General features: G+C 43.4%; 1 protein-coding gene across 4 annotated transcripts in view; it reads right to left on the minus strand.

Annotated features, from left to right (window-relative positions):
* The window catches only part of LOC124595561 (suppressor of hairless protein), a 211,707-nt gene that overhangs the window by 55,559 nt on the left and 140,432 nt on the right, over positions 1 to 15,716 (minus strand). The window contains exon 1 of one of the 4 annotated variants that reach the window (XM_047134345.1): positions 12,106 to 12,283. The exons of 2 other annotated variants lie outside the window; for them this stretch is intronic. The gene's annotated coding sequence lies outside the window, so the exon portion shown is untranslated. Of the gene's footprint in view, positions 1 to 12,094; positions 12,284 to 15,716 lie in introns of those variants that run through there. One more of the 4 variants, XM_047134346.1, reaches the window with a different exon arrangement.

Below are 15,716 nucleotides of genomic sequence, written 5' to 3' on the forward strand. Positions count from 1 at the left end.
TGAATCTGTGTCCATTTCGACGTTTGGCACTAGAATCGTATTGCCCCAAGCCATTTTATTGCGCACTGTGATGCGGAAGCGCTGCCACAAATTAATCTGAAAAGGCTGCGCACAGCAACGCGGTTTGCTGGGGCGGGGGGGAAGTGTTTTGTTACTCGCTTCCTACTTGAGGTAGGAACATAGGGTAAAAAGTTTTTGGTGTAGCCAGTTGTGAATCGATTAATTCTTTTTTCAAAAGATTTTAGTTGGAATTAATGCTCAGCTAATGACACCATTTTTATGTGCACCGTATGGATTTTACATACGAAAACAGTCATCCTTAAATAACTTCGGACTGGATCGAGACTGATAGTTCAAATTTGGTTCACCAGTGTATCCAATCTTGGTCTAACGCATGTTTTAACCGTTTGAAAAATCTTGCTTTGGATACTACGTACAAAAAAAGGAGTTTTTTGTCGGGGTTTCGACGTGCGCCATATCTATGTTTCAGACTTGTACGATTCCGTTCAAATTTTGTAAAAAGGTACACAAAGATATGTAATGAATTACTATTCTATCGTTTTGTGAAAGCTTTATCTGTCGCCACGATATATGGCTTAGGTTCGGAAGACAATAAAAAAATTTCTACCTACCAAGCAGTCGCCCAACTCAACAAAAATCTACACAAAAATTTACATAGGTTTCCATGCTAATGTCAAATTATGATAGAGCAAAAGTTGGGAGTCAAAGTGAAAAACGCTCTTATCGTAGCACAAGAAAGGCGAATATGTCGCGGGCAGAGCTAGGGATGTAAAAGAACGGAACTAGCTTTTCTAAGAATCTGGCAGCTTCAAAGACGTTTAAATCAAAACATCTTGACATATCCGTGCTTTTCTACGAGTTAACCCCGCTTCCCCAGTGCAGTGAGTTTTCTTAGACCCACCCCCTGTTATCAGATATGGTGAGGGGTGTAGGAACAAATATACACAAATTTGTGTGTTTCTAGAGAGTAGGATGCATCTACAATACGAAGTATCCCAGAGTGGGGATGCAAGCATCCCAAACTTCAATGACACGTCGTTTTATATTCCACAGTTTGACAAACACCATTTTGGATTAAATGATGGAATGTGTCATGTTATACGACATAACATCAACTCACTTTACGCATAACTTGCTTTCAGAAGTCACTACGTACATTAACATGATGGTATACAGGGTGATTTTTTCCACTGGGATTTATCGATGAGAGAATACGGAACAAAAAAGGCCTAATGAACTTATGCCCAGAAATGCATGGCGTCCATATTAGAGACCATTTATTCAATCATACATTGTTACAGAGACTGCAGTCTAATACGTGCCATACTAAGCAGCCACAGTTAAAGTACTAGTTGAAAATTGTTTCCATGTGCCTCAAAGCATGCGTATACGAGCCGTAGCATGTTCTGCCTCACACGTTCACATCGGCCAGGTTGCCCCCGAACAGCATGAATACGCTGCTCCAGTGTCTCCGCATCAGGAATGCGCTCTACATACACGATACTTTTCAGATGGTCCCGTAACCAGAAATCGCACGGGTTGTGATCCGGTGAACTAGCAAGCCATGCAACTGGACTCCCCCGTCTGATCCATCAACCATGGAAGACACGATTGAGATGCATCCGAGTGTTACTGGCGAAGTGGGCTGGAGCACCACCATGTAGCACCCACATAACCCTTCCAATCTACAATGGCACTTCTTAAAGCACCGGAGGCAAAGTCAGTCGCAAGAAATGCCGATAGTTCCGGCCTGTTAGGCGACGGGAAAGGAAGAATGCTCCCAAAATGCGATCGCCAATTATCCCCGGCTCACACATTCCGGCTGCACCGATGCTGATGATTCGCTATCACCATGCCGTGGGAGTTCTGTATACTACCCCACAGATGACTGTTACGAAACTGAAGGCACCACTCCGTGTAGAGAGGTGGCCTCATCTATGAATAGGCTGGGTAACAAAAATCCCGGAATCATGGTTGCCTGGTGAAGAGCCCAGTGACAAAACTACTCACGTTGTGGAAAGTCTGTCGCTAGTAGGCCCTGTATACACTGTAAGTGGTAAGGGTAGTAATAAATGTCATGGAAAACGTTCCACACCGTCGTCTGGCTTACCCTGTCTTGGCGGGTCGCCTCTATAGCTGAGTGGTCAGCGCGACGGAATGCCATGCTACGGGACCCAGGATCGATTCCCGGCTGGGTCGGAAATTTTCTCCGCTCAGGGACTGGGTGTTGTCATCAACATCATCATTTCATCCCCATCGACGCGCAAGTCACTGAAGTGGCCTCAAGCAAAAAGAAACCATGCATACTATAACTGTGGCTGCATGGCACAGCGCATATTAGACTGCAGTCTCTATAACAAAGCATGACTAAATAAATGGGTCTATCATGGAAACCATTCATTTACGGACATAAGTTCATTAGACCTTTTTTGCTCCGTATCCTCTCATCAATCAATCCCCAGAGTTTATACATGGTGGGGGGGGGGGGGGGGGGAAATCACCCTGTATATTTCTGCGATGTAAATAATGGTTAAAAAAACATACGATATTAAAAATTAGTAGTTCGAGACAATGACTGCTACTTCGTAACGGCGATGACATTTTTAATTTTAGCAAAGTTCTCACTGTGATGCTCTGAGTTAAGAGTCTTTCACTTTTAGCGCATCTACTACTACCGTTTATCAGTATCTGCCGTATCGTGGGCTTTCTGTGCGTGGCATCCTACCGACACGAAACCAAAGACGTATCCGTCTATAATGGGCTTGTCACGATTGTCGTTACAAAGTCGTAACAGGCAGTGAAAGGTGTTTTCTGGTTGGTTGGTTGGTTGGTTTATTTATTTATTTATTTGGAGGAGTGGAGCAAACATCGAGGTTATCGGTCCCATCTGATTAGGGAAGGAATTCGGCCGTGCCGTTTCAAAGGAACCATCCCGGCGTTTGCCTGAAGCGATTTAGGGAAATCAGGGAAAACCTAAATCAGGATGGCCGGAAGCGAGTTTGAACAGTCATTCTCCCGAATACAAGTCCAGTGTGTGCTAACCATTGCGCCACTTCGTTCGGTTTTCTGCTCGGGTTCCCTTCAATACAAACTACAGCAACGGCAGAGTAGTCGTGAGAAGTGATATGAGAACATCGCTCCCTAAGGCACCCTGCACGGCACAATGGACGAATCTTTAACGTGGAAGGAAGGAGAGGCCGATTCACTAGAGTCTCAACAATTTCGGAACGGACAAGGAGGGCTAGACAAGGTAGGAATAGAAATCGGCCGTATCCTTTTCAATGGAATCATCAATTCATTTTTATTGGTTATTTAGGAAGAAAGGAAGATAAGGGTTTAAAACACGATCGAATATGAGGTTAACATAGGAACAGCACAAACACGTATAGGGAAAGGAAATCGACCGCCATCTTTCAAGGGAACCATTCCGACACCTGCCTTAAACGAGTTAAGAGTATCAGGTTAAACGCAAAGCAGAATGGCCGGACGTCGTTTGAACAACAGTCCTTACGAATACGAGTCTCGCCAGTGTGGCACCTCGCTCGGTTAAGTGATTTAGGGAACCATGGGAAACCTATGCCACAATGTCTAGGTGAGGATTTGAATCCGAATGTCCGTCGTAGCGTGCAAGGCAGATAAGGGTCTTATGTCCCGAGAAGGACTACGTCATTAGAGAAGGAGCATGGCGTCGGCGCACCCTCGCTATGGGATGGCGAGTGCAATACTCCAGCTTTAACCGTGGGGTGTCGCATGCGATTTGTTCTAGTCTGAACTGTGGGGTGCTTTGAACCTTCAGCACCTGGCTGCTTTCCATGGTGGTCTGTCCAATCTCGTCCATTTATCCAGTTCTTCCTTAAGCTAGAGCCTTTAGTTTTACATTATTCTCTTTGACTATAGGTCCCACAACACAATCTTCGTTCATTTTTTTTATTATTTGTTCATCACGATCTCACAAATATAAATAACCATTTAGCACAAATATACGCTGAGACTTTCTATTTTTATCAGCTTATGGAAAAATCGCTGCCGACTGTTCAGGTATCGACGATGGGATCACGCCGACGGGAATTTAAGTCAACGGCGCAGCTTACAGTTAGCCAAAAGCACGCCTTGTCATCAGTAGATATTACGTTACAGTACTCTCTAAGATGATAAATATTTTGTTTCGTAAATAATGCATAATTATATATAAATATGTTACATAAATTATAACACAATACATCCAGTTCTATAAATTCTCATTTCTGATTGGCATTTGTTAAAATGATACGCTAATATCAATTCTAAAGATATCGCTGTGGTGTGATCAAGAAAAATTTTTTCAGGTACAGCTACCTTACGATCACCGGACGTGACGCTTTTGAGCACAAACCATTGCGATAAATCCTCTCAAAGCCATTGGCTGTTACTTAATGCACATGCATCGCATCATCGAGACTTCGGAAACTATGATGTACTCGTGCAGTGCTGTTCGCAGTTCGTCGTTTGAAGTCCTATTTAGTGGATTTGGCAGGCATGGCTGCGTATCGTATACGGCCGCACACTTTATAAACGTTTACTCTGGTATCACAGCCTGTTCTCTAAGTGGAATGTCTTAAATTTTACAACTTCGGGCATTTAATGACTTCCGCCCTGACCAGGCTGAAAACGCAATATCATCACGTACAATCAGGCGCATTTTTTTCTTCCGGTACTAGGTAGCTGCAAGACGCTGACAGTGCTGCTGGCACCTGGCAACCGCATGCCCTACACTGTCACAAAGCCACAAAGAAAATTTGTAAACAATAGCGCAGGATCAAAAGCCAACTTCTGGTCACTGATGGAATTTTCCGCTTATAAAGCACGTGTCTTGCATATGCTAAGTGATTCGAGTTCCGGTGGCAACTCGTTTCACTTAGGTTTAATTTGGTTCACTGTCGACCACCCCGGCAATAGCAGCGGTGCACTACTTCGGTTGTAACTTGGGAAAAGGAATCTACCGCAGGACATCCATGGAACGACAGCCTTAACCATTATGAGCCAATTAGTAGATTTTGAATCCCTCCTGCTGAAAATTGCACGTGTCACCATCTACCAACAGAAACTGTCAATAATGAATTAAATAATTCAGTGCAGTCCTATACCCACGAATTACTTCTAGGGTGTCTTGATGTCTCACGTTCGGAAATTTTTGAACATGTATTTGACAATATAATAGTGACCGAAGACCAGCTGGGGATGTAACATTGGAAAAGGTAAACGAGAAAAGTTTCGAAACAATTCCACTAAAATGCAGAACTGCTTAGATGATTTAGTGGATGCACTGTGGGTTCATTATTACGAAACCGAGTAAATAGTGCCAACACTTAAGATCAACAAAAACCGATTTGACATCACATTTTTAAGACAAAGATGTGACAAGATTTTTATTCCTGCATTAAAATAAGTTTAGCAGGAACAGCATAGTATTATAAGTCGCCAGTGAAAAGTGCATTATAATACCCGCCAAAGAACGAGTGATTGTACTACGAATATCAATCTAGACCATGATAATTACGGTAGTTTTTAAGTTGCACGGCATTATATACCCGGTAAAATTACGCTAGGAAATATTATTTCGCCCTTCTACCCACCCGATTCCAGACCACTGTAATACTTTTTCTTTCCATTCGTGGAAAATTTAGTTTATTTACTGGAAAAGAGAAGGCATGGCCGCCAAGAAGCTGCAATATGACTGATCACGACTAGTTTCGATAATACTACAATCTTCCGGTCGACCAGTTAACACAAAACCTTGATTCTGGAACATTATCATATGCAGGGTGAGTCAGGAGGAAAGGTACATGCTTTGAGGGGTGATAGGATTAGTGATACTGAATAAAAGCTTCACATGGACTTATGCCCTACTCCGAACGGTTTCCGAGATAGAACACATTTAATATTAATCAAAATATCCACGGGTGTACTGCCGGTCTACAGTGTCCAACGGGCACAATATTTCGGCGATCATACATGTCACCATCATCAGGTGAACTGACGGACTGAGCTCCTGTGAACGTGCTCACAGGAGCTCAGTCCGTCAGTTCACCTGATGATGGTGACATGTATGATCGCCGAAATATTGTGCCCGTTGGACACTGTAGACCGGCAGTACACCCGTGGATATTTTGATTATCAAATACGCCAGGAGAAACTTAAGAATCGCACATTTAATATTCATTGTTATTTATTTTCTGTTCTATTAAACGTTGTCACTGTTTACAATGTACCACAGTAGTGTAGAGAAAGTTGAGACAAACAGCTTGATACGGCACACTTGTGGTATATCAAGTCGGAGAACTTCCTCAAATTGGTCTACAAAAATCACGTAAGCTACAGCGCATGCGCGTCGAGCGAGTTTTTCATTCTCGCGTTCTCTTCGCACAAACCATTAGTTCTAGAGGAAATTTAACATAGTCTAATTTTGTACTGCGACACGTTTTCGATGGAGGGTGTGGTTTTCAAGTTATTCAAGAAAAACGTACAAAAGTGATATTAAATGTGTTCTATCTCGGAAACCATTCGAAATAAGGCATACGTCTATTTGAAATTTTTTGTTCAGAACCACTAATACTATCAACCCTCAAAGCATGTACCTTTACTCCCGACTCATCCTGTATATACTCGCATTTGTAGAGGCTCGCCCTAGCTTGACTTGATTACAGAAGTTGTAACTTCAAGCTTCTTTGGGTAAATTCAGTTACTAAGTATTAGTACACTTCTGAAATCAAGGTGCGGTATTATTAGGTTGGCCAGAACATGATAGCATTATCGTAAATGGTCGTGAATAAACATGCGCACTCCGTCTTCTCTGCTGTCATTTCTTTTTTCAAATACTTGGAAGCTTTGGAGCACCACTTACACAAAATATATCTTAGTTTATTTATATGATAAACTAATCTACGTTCATACAAATTGTTCGAGAAGAAATCTTTAACATATTTTAGTGAAAGTATGGCTGACATCAACCTGAAGGTAGGTTTCAACATCACAGAGCATTCTTTACTAGGCATAGTTGTGTTGGAGGTGGTAAGCCATTGCTTCCCTCCGAACTTTGAGCCGATTCACCTAGCCAGCTACAGAGAGACCTACAATTTAATGTAGGCTCCGAACAACGACGGAACTCCACATTTTTCATATTAACAAACACTGACAGAGGTAAAAGCTGTGGCAGATGAAAATTCTGGGACTGAGTGGTATTTTAGCGAATGTGAATCAGTGTTGTGGACGAGCACAGGAATTACAGACGTGAAACAGTCTATTTTTTCTTCGAAAAAATGTTTTTTATGCAGTCTTAAGGAAAGGTCTTTGTGAGTTTTCCAATTTTGCCCAGATTTTTAGCTGTGATTGAAAACTAGAAAGGGAAAGGCAATGGCTGAAATACTGAAGACGCACCAGTGGCGGAAGCTACAAAGTAAACAGACTCGGCGCGAAGTTGTACATCACTGAAGTCGTGAATCAGCCAGTTACCCTCCCCCCACTGTATTTAGCCGGCACTGGAAACAATGACAAGCAGTTGTGGGAAAAGAACAGAGTAGGTAAATCGGGACGTCGAATAGCTAAATGTCAAGGCTATCAATTAGCAGTGCTCTTCACCCGGACCTCCGGCTGGGAAGGAAATCGCTCGGCGTTTATCGGCAATGGGCGCCTCGGCCATTCGTCTTCCCCAGACACGACGCTCCGATTTATGCAGTCACTTGCCAGCGCTCAACCGTGCCATTACGATTCCTGCCAAATGTCTGAAATTAGATCAGACCGCTGAGTAATTTCAGGGCGCGCAACACTTGTGCGAGAGCGCCCTTATATGTGTATTAGTCACTAGTTTCAGTCACCTGCAGTTTTTACTTAGGTTATGACTATTTTTATTGCCACTGTTTTATTGTAACTACATAGTCACTTTTATCTTAAGACTCAAACGCTGCTATCAGATGGGTTGTATTTAACAGAGCTTGTCATTAGTTGCTTTTAACGAATGTTCACATTTCTTTTGACTGGCGAGCAACTTTAATGTTGTTTGACATAACAGATGCATATGTACTTTCGTGATTAGATTTTACTTACTTTTATTCAAGTGTCAGTCTTATTTGTCAACTCCATAAGATTTAATAGATTTTTCATAATTTCTGTTCCTTTCCGTGTACATGTTCATGAACGTATGATATAGACACTGATTGGCTAGCGCCTTTGCGCTCTCAAGTGTACGCTCGCTGTATGCGATTTCTTTGTCACTTTTCCGCCATTTGGTTGCTGGTTACATGATACTTGTCTTATATGTCTATCGTGAGCATAGGGTGAAGTATTTGTCACTTTTTAACTTGTGGTAATGTGTGTTCTCAAGTGGTGATCGGAAGAATGTGCAGATCTGTATCACCATAAGTATGTTGTTCATTTTATAATGTTCGATCCATGCTGCCATACATGAAAACTTCATGTCGTTAAGTAGGAACCTCTGCCACACGTAAGTAATTATACCTGCTTTTCTTTGTGGTCTAATTTGTAAACTAATACACAATAAAGATTTTTGCTACAGTCTAAGCGGAATGACAACTTTCAGTAAAATTACCAAGGCTGTCGAACTAGGCCTTATCAAAATTTTTGTTTCTTCTCTCAAAGTGTGCCGTCCTCATCGAAAGAGGCGTATGATAAACTTCTTGTCTCCCCAGGATAATTTTCTTGGCAGTAAAAAGCTGCGTAACTTACAGAACTGCAATTCCAGCGGTCTTTCCTTCTTAACAGCTGCCTACGTCAGCGGAGATTACTTTCGTATTTGTTTCTACATCCCCTAAACCAACACATTTGAGTCACTCAAATTTTGATACCTTTTTAAAGGTTTACCGCTCCTAAGGGCAATTGCTAACATTATTCGACACAGCATCGAAGAAAATACTCTTCCGATACTTCGTTACCAGGTGTAGCTGTCTGCAAAAGTACTTTTTTAAGTTTTATTGTCTGCTTCGTTCTCTCTAATTCGGCCAGTAATGCACGTGGAACAACTCCGAAAGACTACTCGTCATCCTCTGCAACAATTCCTGAGAAATTTTTTTACAGAGCAAAGATGATGAACATGTTTGGATTGGGGGGGACGCTCACCTGTGCGGTTATCAGCGCCCGTATAAATTACCCGTTTTTACACAGTCCAGTCTCGCCACTTTCACGAACGATGGTGAAGTGATGATGACGACACAAACAAAACACCCAGTCCCGGGGAGAGAAAATCTCCAACCCGGCCGGGAATTGAACCCAGGACCCCGTGATCCCAGAGGCAACAACGCTAACCACTAGACCACGAGCTGTGGGCTCAGAGCAAAGAGGAAAGGGATGACTGTTAGGGTTCAACGTGGCTTCGATGACGAGACGGCTAGAGACGCAGCAATCTCGGATTGCGGCAAGATATCGGCACTGTCCTTTTTCGTAAGACATGATGGTATTTACCTAGCAGGATTTAAAAAAACGGTAACCCTAAATGTGAATGACCAGACAGGAGTTTATAACGGTGTCTTAAGAAATGCGAGTACAGTGTCTATACCATTGTGTTACCTTGCTCGCTAAGAATCAACAGAAAGATCTTAATATCCGCTAGCGAGCTCATACTGATGGTACACTGAACGCTAAGGTTACTAGTATTTCTGTACTGACAACTGCCATGTCCATTACACCAGTTCCACTCTCTAATAACTACTAGATATCTAACTATTGGAAGAATTACTCAAATTAGCTTCCTTTTTGCTAACTTCTCTAAGATGACAATGACAAGTGACAGCAGATGGTTCCACCCTCAAGTTATGCCACTGTCATCAGTGACTGTGCAAGCAGTCAACTAGAAGGGCGGTACAACACACACACACACAATGAGTGGTGCTAATGGAGATACTATGTTCTTAACTTCTCTACCCGATAATGTTCTCATCATGTCCGTTTAATTTAGTAACCAACGAACAGCGCAGTTTTTTTTTCTTTTTCTCGTCGAAATATTGTGAATAAAAACAGCAGCATCAGCTGTGGGTGCCAACTGCGAATTTACGCGTCTGATGCACCGAGCAACTTCTAGTGACTCAGCGACCACACTGCAGATAACAATACACAATTTCATAACCACTAATGCCTTGGGAGCAATATGCAGAGTGCACAAGGATATTCCTAGATCCGCCTTGAATACCGCTTCTTGAGAACACAGTATGAGTCAAACAAGCAAAAAAGGACATTCGCACTGCTCTTCTTTGTACACAAACGGCGTCCACTGTTGGCCAAACTTCACACACACTTAATCTAGATTTACATTTACTTGATAGTCTTTTGTGGGAAGAACAAATCGCCTTACATGTATAAGCATATGTTATACTTTCGTTTGGACAGTACCCACGGGACCATAGCAGTGCGTCACTGAATTTCTTCAACTCTCTCGTGACCGGCTGGCCAGCCCAACACTGCAACAGTACACTAGAATAGGTCGCACTTGCGTCTTACACTTAGGTTCCCTCAGAGATGCCATTTTCTAAATTTCTCGCTACGAATTGCAGCCTTCTCTGCAAATGATTTCAAGCGTTCTTTGCATTTCGTATTGTTTCATTGTACTACGGTGAGCAATTTGAAATATGTGGCACTAATGGGGTACCTTCAGATTCTCTCTCGTTTATGGCAATTATCTTGCACAAGATGGCAGTATGTACACATCCACGAGCCAAATCTGCATCTGTTAATTAAGAAAAAAATGAATACACGACCAATTTTGTTACCACTCAACTCTGTTCAAATTCATTCGCTGATAGAGCGACGGAAACACACTGCTCCAACTCAAGCCTATTACTTGTACCTTATTCTCACGACGTCTATGTGAAAAATGGGTTCGAGGAAGCAGGATTTTTGCACACCCTTCTAACACGAGCCACAATTGCTTGGGGAGAATAAATCGTCTCTCTTCTATGCTTTCGTCTAGATTGTCCCGACGTGATGGTAGTGTCTGAAATTGTTCTACGGGCATTCTCGATTACGGGCATTACCTTGCACGAGTTGCAGCAATTTATACACTACTGGAGCCACGTCTGCGATTGTTGATCATGTACACAAAAACTGGAGACGCGAACAATTTTGTAATCAATGCCATAGAAAAAAAAAAATGAAGAGAACATAACAAATAATAATGCATTCTACTAGCAATAATGCGAGAGGTGCATTCAAGTTCCAAGTCATCAGATTCTTTTTCTGAGGACTGGGAGCAGACAGAAACTTGTGCTTTGGCTTAAAACATGTGCTGGTAGTCTTAGCGTGTGCGTTACACAGACAACAATGTACTTGTCACATTAAAAGCGTTTTGGAACTGTAAATGGTGCTTAGATTTTCGGAACTAGAAATGATACGAACAGCGAGAAATCACTCGTCTTTCCCTCTACAGTGGTGTGGGACCCACTGCAAATCAACGCCAATTGAGAGAGGGGCGCGGTGGTGGGGGTGTGACATATGGACGGAGTGTGCGTTCATCGCTGCGTTAGTTCTGAGGAGGCCGAACGTCGTGCAACAATGAACCGAAACGTGGGGACGTTTTGGAGGATCGTCAACGGGCAGTACGGTGACACGAGAGAGGTAGTATTTTGAAAAACAAGCTCCTTGAAACAATGCGAGAAAATCAGTCGCAAAGGCTACACCTAAGCTCTATTATCCAGGCAATGCGCCAGCGAATCGGGCGAACGCTAAGCAAGAGAGTTTGGGTGAATACATCTTAGAATTAGTTTCTCGTGCTCCTTTCTCAACTGACATGGATTCTAGCGATTTTTGTCCATTTCCAACGACGAAAGAAACACTTCGCGGTCGCACATTCTCCAGTCGTGCCGCTACTGGATCAGCCTCTACAGTGGTCAAAATAAACTCCTAAAGCTTTCGCAGCTGCCATTGAATCAAGCGTCGACGTGAAAAGAGTGTACGGGGGCAGATGATGTCGAGAAACATGGTTTTTGCCTGACTATTTTGTAAAGAAGAAATCCACAAAATCGCAGTCTTAAGACTCTGAACGCACCCCTTCTTTCACAAATCAAGACTATTTAATTACTGCAGATGGCGGTACCGTTTACTCACGAATTGTACAGGTCTCTCGGAGCCTCTGCGCCGTCGTTCCTCCTCGAGAGCACAGCTGACTTGCCGCGGCCGGCGTCCGCTGGGCGACTGACTACTCCTGAAGCGCGGTCACCATGTTGCGTTTCACACGAGCGCGACCACCTGACACCTGCAACTGTGGTCGGGACGCGACTGGCAGTTCCGCCCCTGTGAGCTCGGGGAGCGAACGGGCCGCCACGCTGTTGCGCATGTGCCCGGGCCCCACTGGCGCTTCCCAGCCAACCTGTCACACGGCGCGAGGCTAGGGGGAGGGGGGAATGCCCGCACGCCTCACTCGGCTCGCATTTCCCCCGAGCGGAACCTTCGCCCTCCCCCGAAAAGGGATCCATGGGAAGACAGACTCGGGGCTGCATTCCCGACACGCACTCGTTATCTCCCGCTCCCATCGGCAATTTAAAGCAGGCTTCTGTTCCTCATGACGTTTACATTCAGCGCAATTAGCACGGAGCGCCGTGGGAAGAGACGGCGATAACAGAAGTGTCCACGTCCAGATCATCATCATATCCGCGCTCGGACAAATCGCTTCTTAGAAGCACCGCTCGACGTACTTCACACACATAGGCCGCTAACTGTCGATGAGAGTGCTCGCGACGAGAACCGTACGCCTAATTCCACGAGGTATAGAGCGTTGGCGTAAAATAAGTAGAAGGAATAAACATTTGCAAGATGGGTGATTTTACAATGATTCCTATGTGTTGCTTGGCTTTCGCAAATGATTGATAAATCTTATCACATACTAGCTGTTCCCGGCCACGCGTTGTTGTGGCTCACCTGGTTAAATGGAAAAGAAAGGAAACAAAAGGAACACGTTTCCAATATGTATGAGATTTCGATATACTTCCTGATCTACTCCTCTCCCCCGTCTCTGGTCATTTTCTCCACTCCTTTCCTAATCCATCTCTTTCTTCTTCCCCTTCCTTTCGTCCATCACCTCCTCCCCCTCTCTGTTCATCTTCTCCTCCTCCCCTTCCCTAGCCGTCTTTTCTTTCTTTCTCTCTCTCCATTTTCTCCTGCTTCCCGCCCTCTGACCATCACCATCACGATTTGTATCCCCCCCACCCCGCCCTCTAATCTCGAACCTTGTTTACTGTTACCGCATATTCAGATTCGGTAACAGTAATCTAACCATATGAAGACACGCTATAGAAACAACTTTCCTGTTTGCTAATAACGTTTCACTATTTTCACTAGTGTACTGGTTAGAAATTTAAAGTACATCGGTCAAGGACTTCTCGAGATTTTTGGTAACAAGGTTTCCCTTTTATATATATAAAGAACAGACTCTTCGAATGCGTGAAAAATTGCTAGCAAAACTATCAGAAATGCCAAGAGAAGTAGATGTAATGAGAAACTTGAAGCAAACACAAGCTTCAAGAAACACAAATCACGAGTCTTTTTCTGAAAATGAAGAGCAGAATTAAAGACTTCGAGGCAAAAGAACCCTTCGTAATAGGACAAGATGGCACAATAAAATAGAGAAAGAGTTGTGTGAGGAAATGGCTAGGTATTTAGGGATTTGCTGAATGCAGAAGCACCGACAGTAAAGTGGACACACTCTAGGGACGAAAGTCAGGATAGCCTAGACAATGCACCCATCAGGGCAGAGGTAGCAGAGGCAATTAAAAACCTCAAAAACAACAAGGCATCAGGCAATGATGGTATCTGTGCTGAAGAGATCAAGTGGGGTGGGCCTGAAATAGAAAGAAGTATGTACAACATAATAATGGGTACCTGGAGAAATAAGAAAATACCCATAGAGTGGACAGAAGCCATTATAATACCACTACACTATAATATCACTACACAAGAAAGGAGACAAGAAAGTACCCGATAACTACAGGGGCATCTCTCTCTCTAAAACAGGGTACAAGGTTATGTCGAGAAACTTGCTTAACAGAGTAGAAGAATAACTGGGGCCGACAATAGGAGAGTATCAGTGTGGCTTTAAAAAAGGGAGGAAGGAACTGTACAGAACAGATATTTGGAATAAAAAGGATAATAGAACACAGACACAGGAAAGGAAAAAAGACAATAGTTACATTTGTGGACTTCCACAAGGCTTATGATTCAGTTGACGGAAGTACTCTGCTTGATGTGTTATAAGATAGAGGACTGGATGCTACAACACATGCAATAATGAAGCAAACGTTAAGCGACACTACTGCCAGGATCAGGCATCGCAGTACGTTGTAAGACAGCTTCGAAATGAAAACAGGAGTCCGGCGAGGGGATGGACTGTCACCAATTTTATTTAATCTGGTGTTGGACGAAGTAGTGAGACAATGGAGACAAATAGTAACATGAAGATAAAAGGTATGCAAATAGGATACAAGGTCAAACATAATGCAACAATGGACTGCCTGGCTTTCGCAGATAGCATAGCACTCTTAATGAGACAAAACAAGAGGCAAAGACAGCACTAAAAAATCTAGCCGAAACAGCAGAAAAGGTCGGACTGAAGATTGCATATAAGACGACCAAGACATTGAACACTGAGTGCGACTGGAAGATAGATGACCAAGTGGTTGAGAAACTCATCGGTTTTCGTTTTTTGGGGGAGAAGATAACGGTGGCATATAGCGCAACAGTAGCGCAGTAGACAGGGGACAGCTTTTGCATAAGCTTCTGTATGCGCTGAAAATAGCGTATGGCAAGAAAAATCTGTCACAGAATGCCAAACTGCGACATTACAAACCAACTGTAAGAAATGCTGCTCTGTATACATCAGAAACGACCACACTCGGCAAGAGAGCTTGTATACAGTTGGAGGAGCGGAAAAGTTTGAGAGACAGAATGGGGCACCAAAAACATGAGGATATCTGGATAGACAGAACACGGCAGGAACTCTATGAAAATATTGAACTCATATCGAGCGAGATACGGAAGAGGAGGTAACGTTTTGTTGGGCACATCATGAGGATGGACGAGGAGGGGTTGACTAAGAAGTTAAGGAATCCAACTTGTCATACGGGAAACAACTGGGCGAAGGAAGCCAGAGATGACTGGAAGGCTGTAGGAATAAAAGAAAAGAATCTGCAGGCTGTAGTACAGGATAGGGAGAAGTATAAAGGGTTGGCAGATGGTCACAGGTGGCCGGACACCAAAATCAATGTTGTCTTAACAAAAGAAGAAAGAAACAGAAGAAGCGAGAGAATGAAGAGGTATAGGAAGAAAGAAGACATGCAAAACAAGCCATACGCGATCCTGAAGGTTCCTAACGAAGCAGAAGAAGATTAAAAAAAAAAAAAACAGTTATATGAAACACGTGCGTTTTCGAATTCAACTTCATGTCAAAATTTCAAAGGAATCGGTGAAGTACTTTCAGGGGAATAAGATTTTGAACAAACGAACATTTACATATTGATTTCTGCCTTTGGTTACAACTGGTATCATTACGCGTTTTTCGTCCATTACGAGAGGCGTTTGAAAAACCCGCCGGACGGTGTGGCCGAGCGGTTCTAGGCGCTTCAGTCTGGAACCGCGCGACCGCTAACTAACCTAAGGACATCACACACATCCATGCCCGAGGCAGGATTCGAACCTGCGACCGGAACGGTCGCTCGGCTCCAGAC

Source organism: Schistocerca americana, chromosome 2 (genome assembly GCF_021461395.2).
Source record: "Schistocerca americana isolate TAMUIC-IGC-003095 chromosome 2, iqSchAmer2.1, whole genome shotgun sequence".
In the NCBI taxonomy this organism is placed as follows: domain Eukaryota; kingdom Metazoa; phylum Arthropoda; class Insecta; order Orthoptera; family Acrididae; genus Schistocerca; species Schistocerca americana.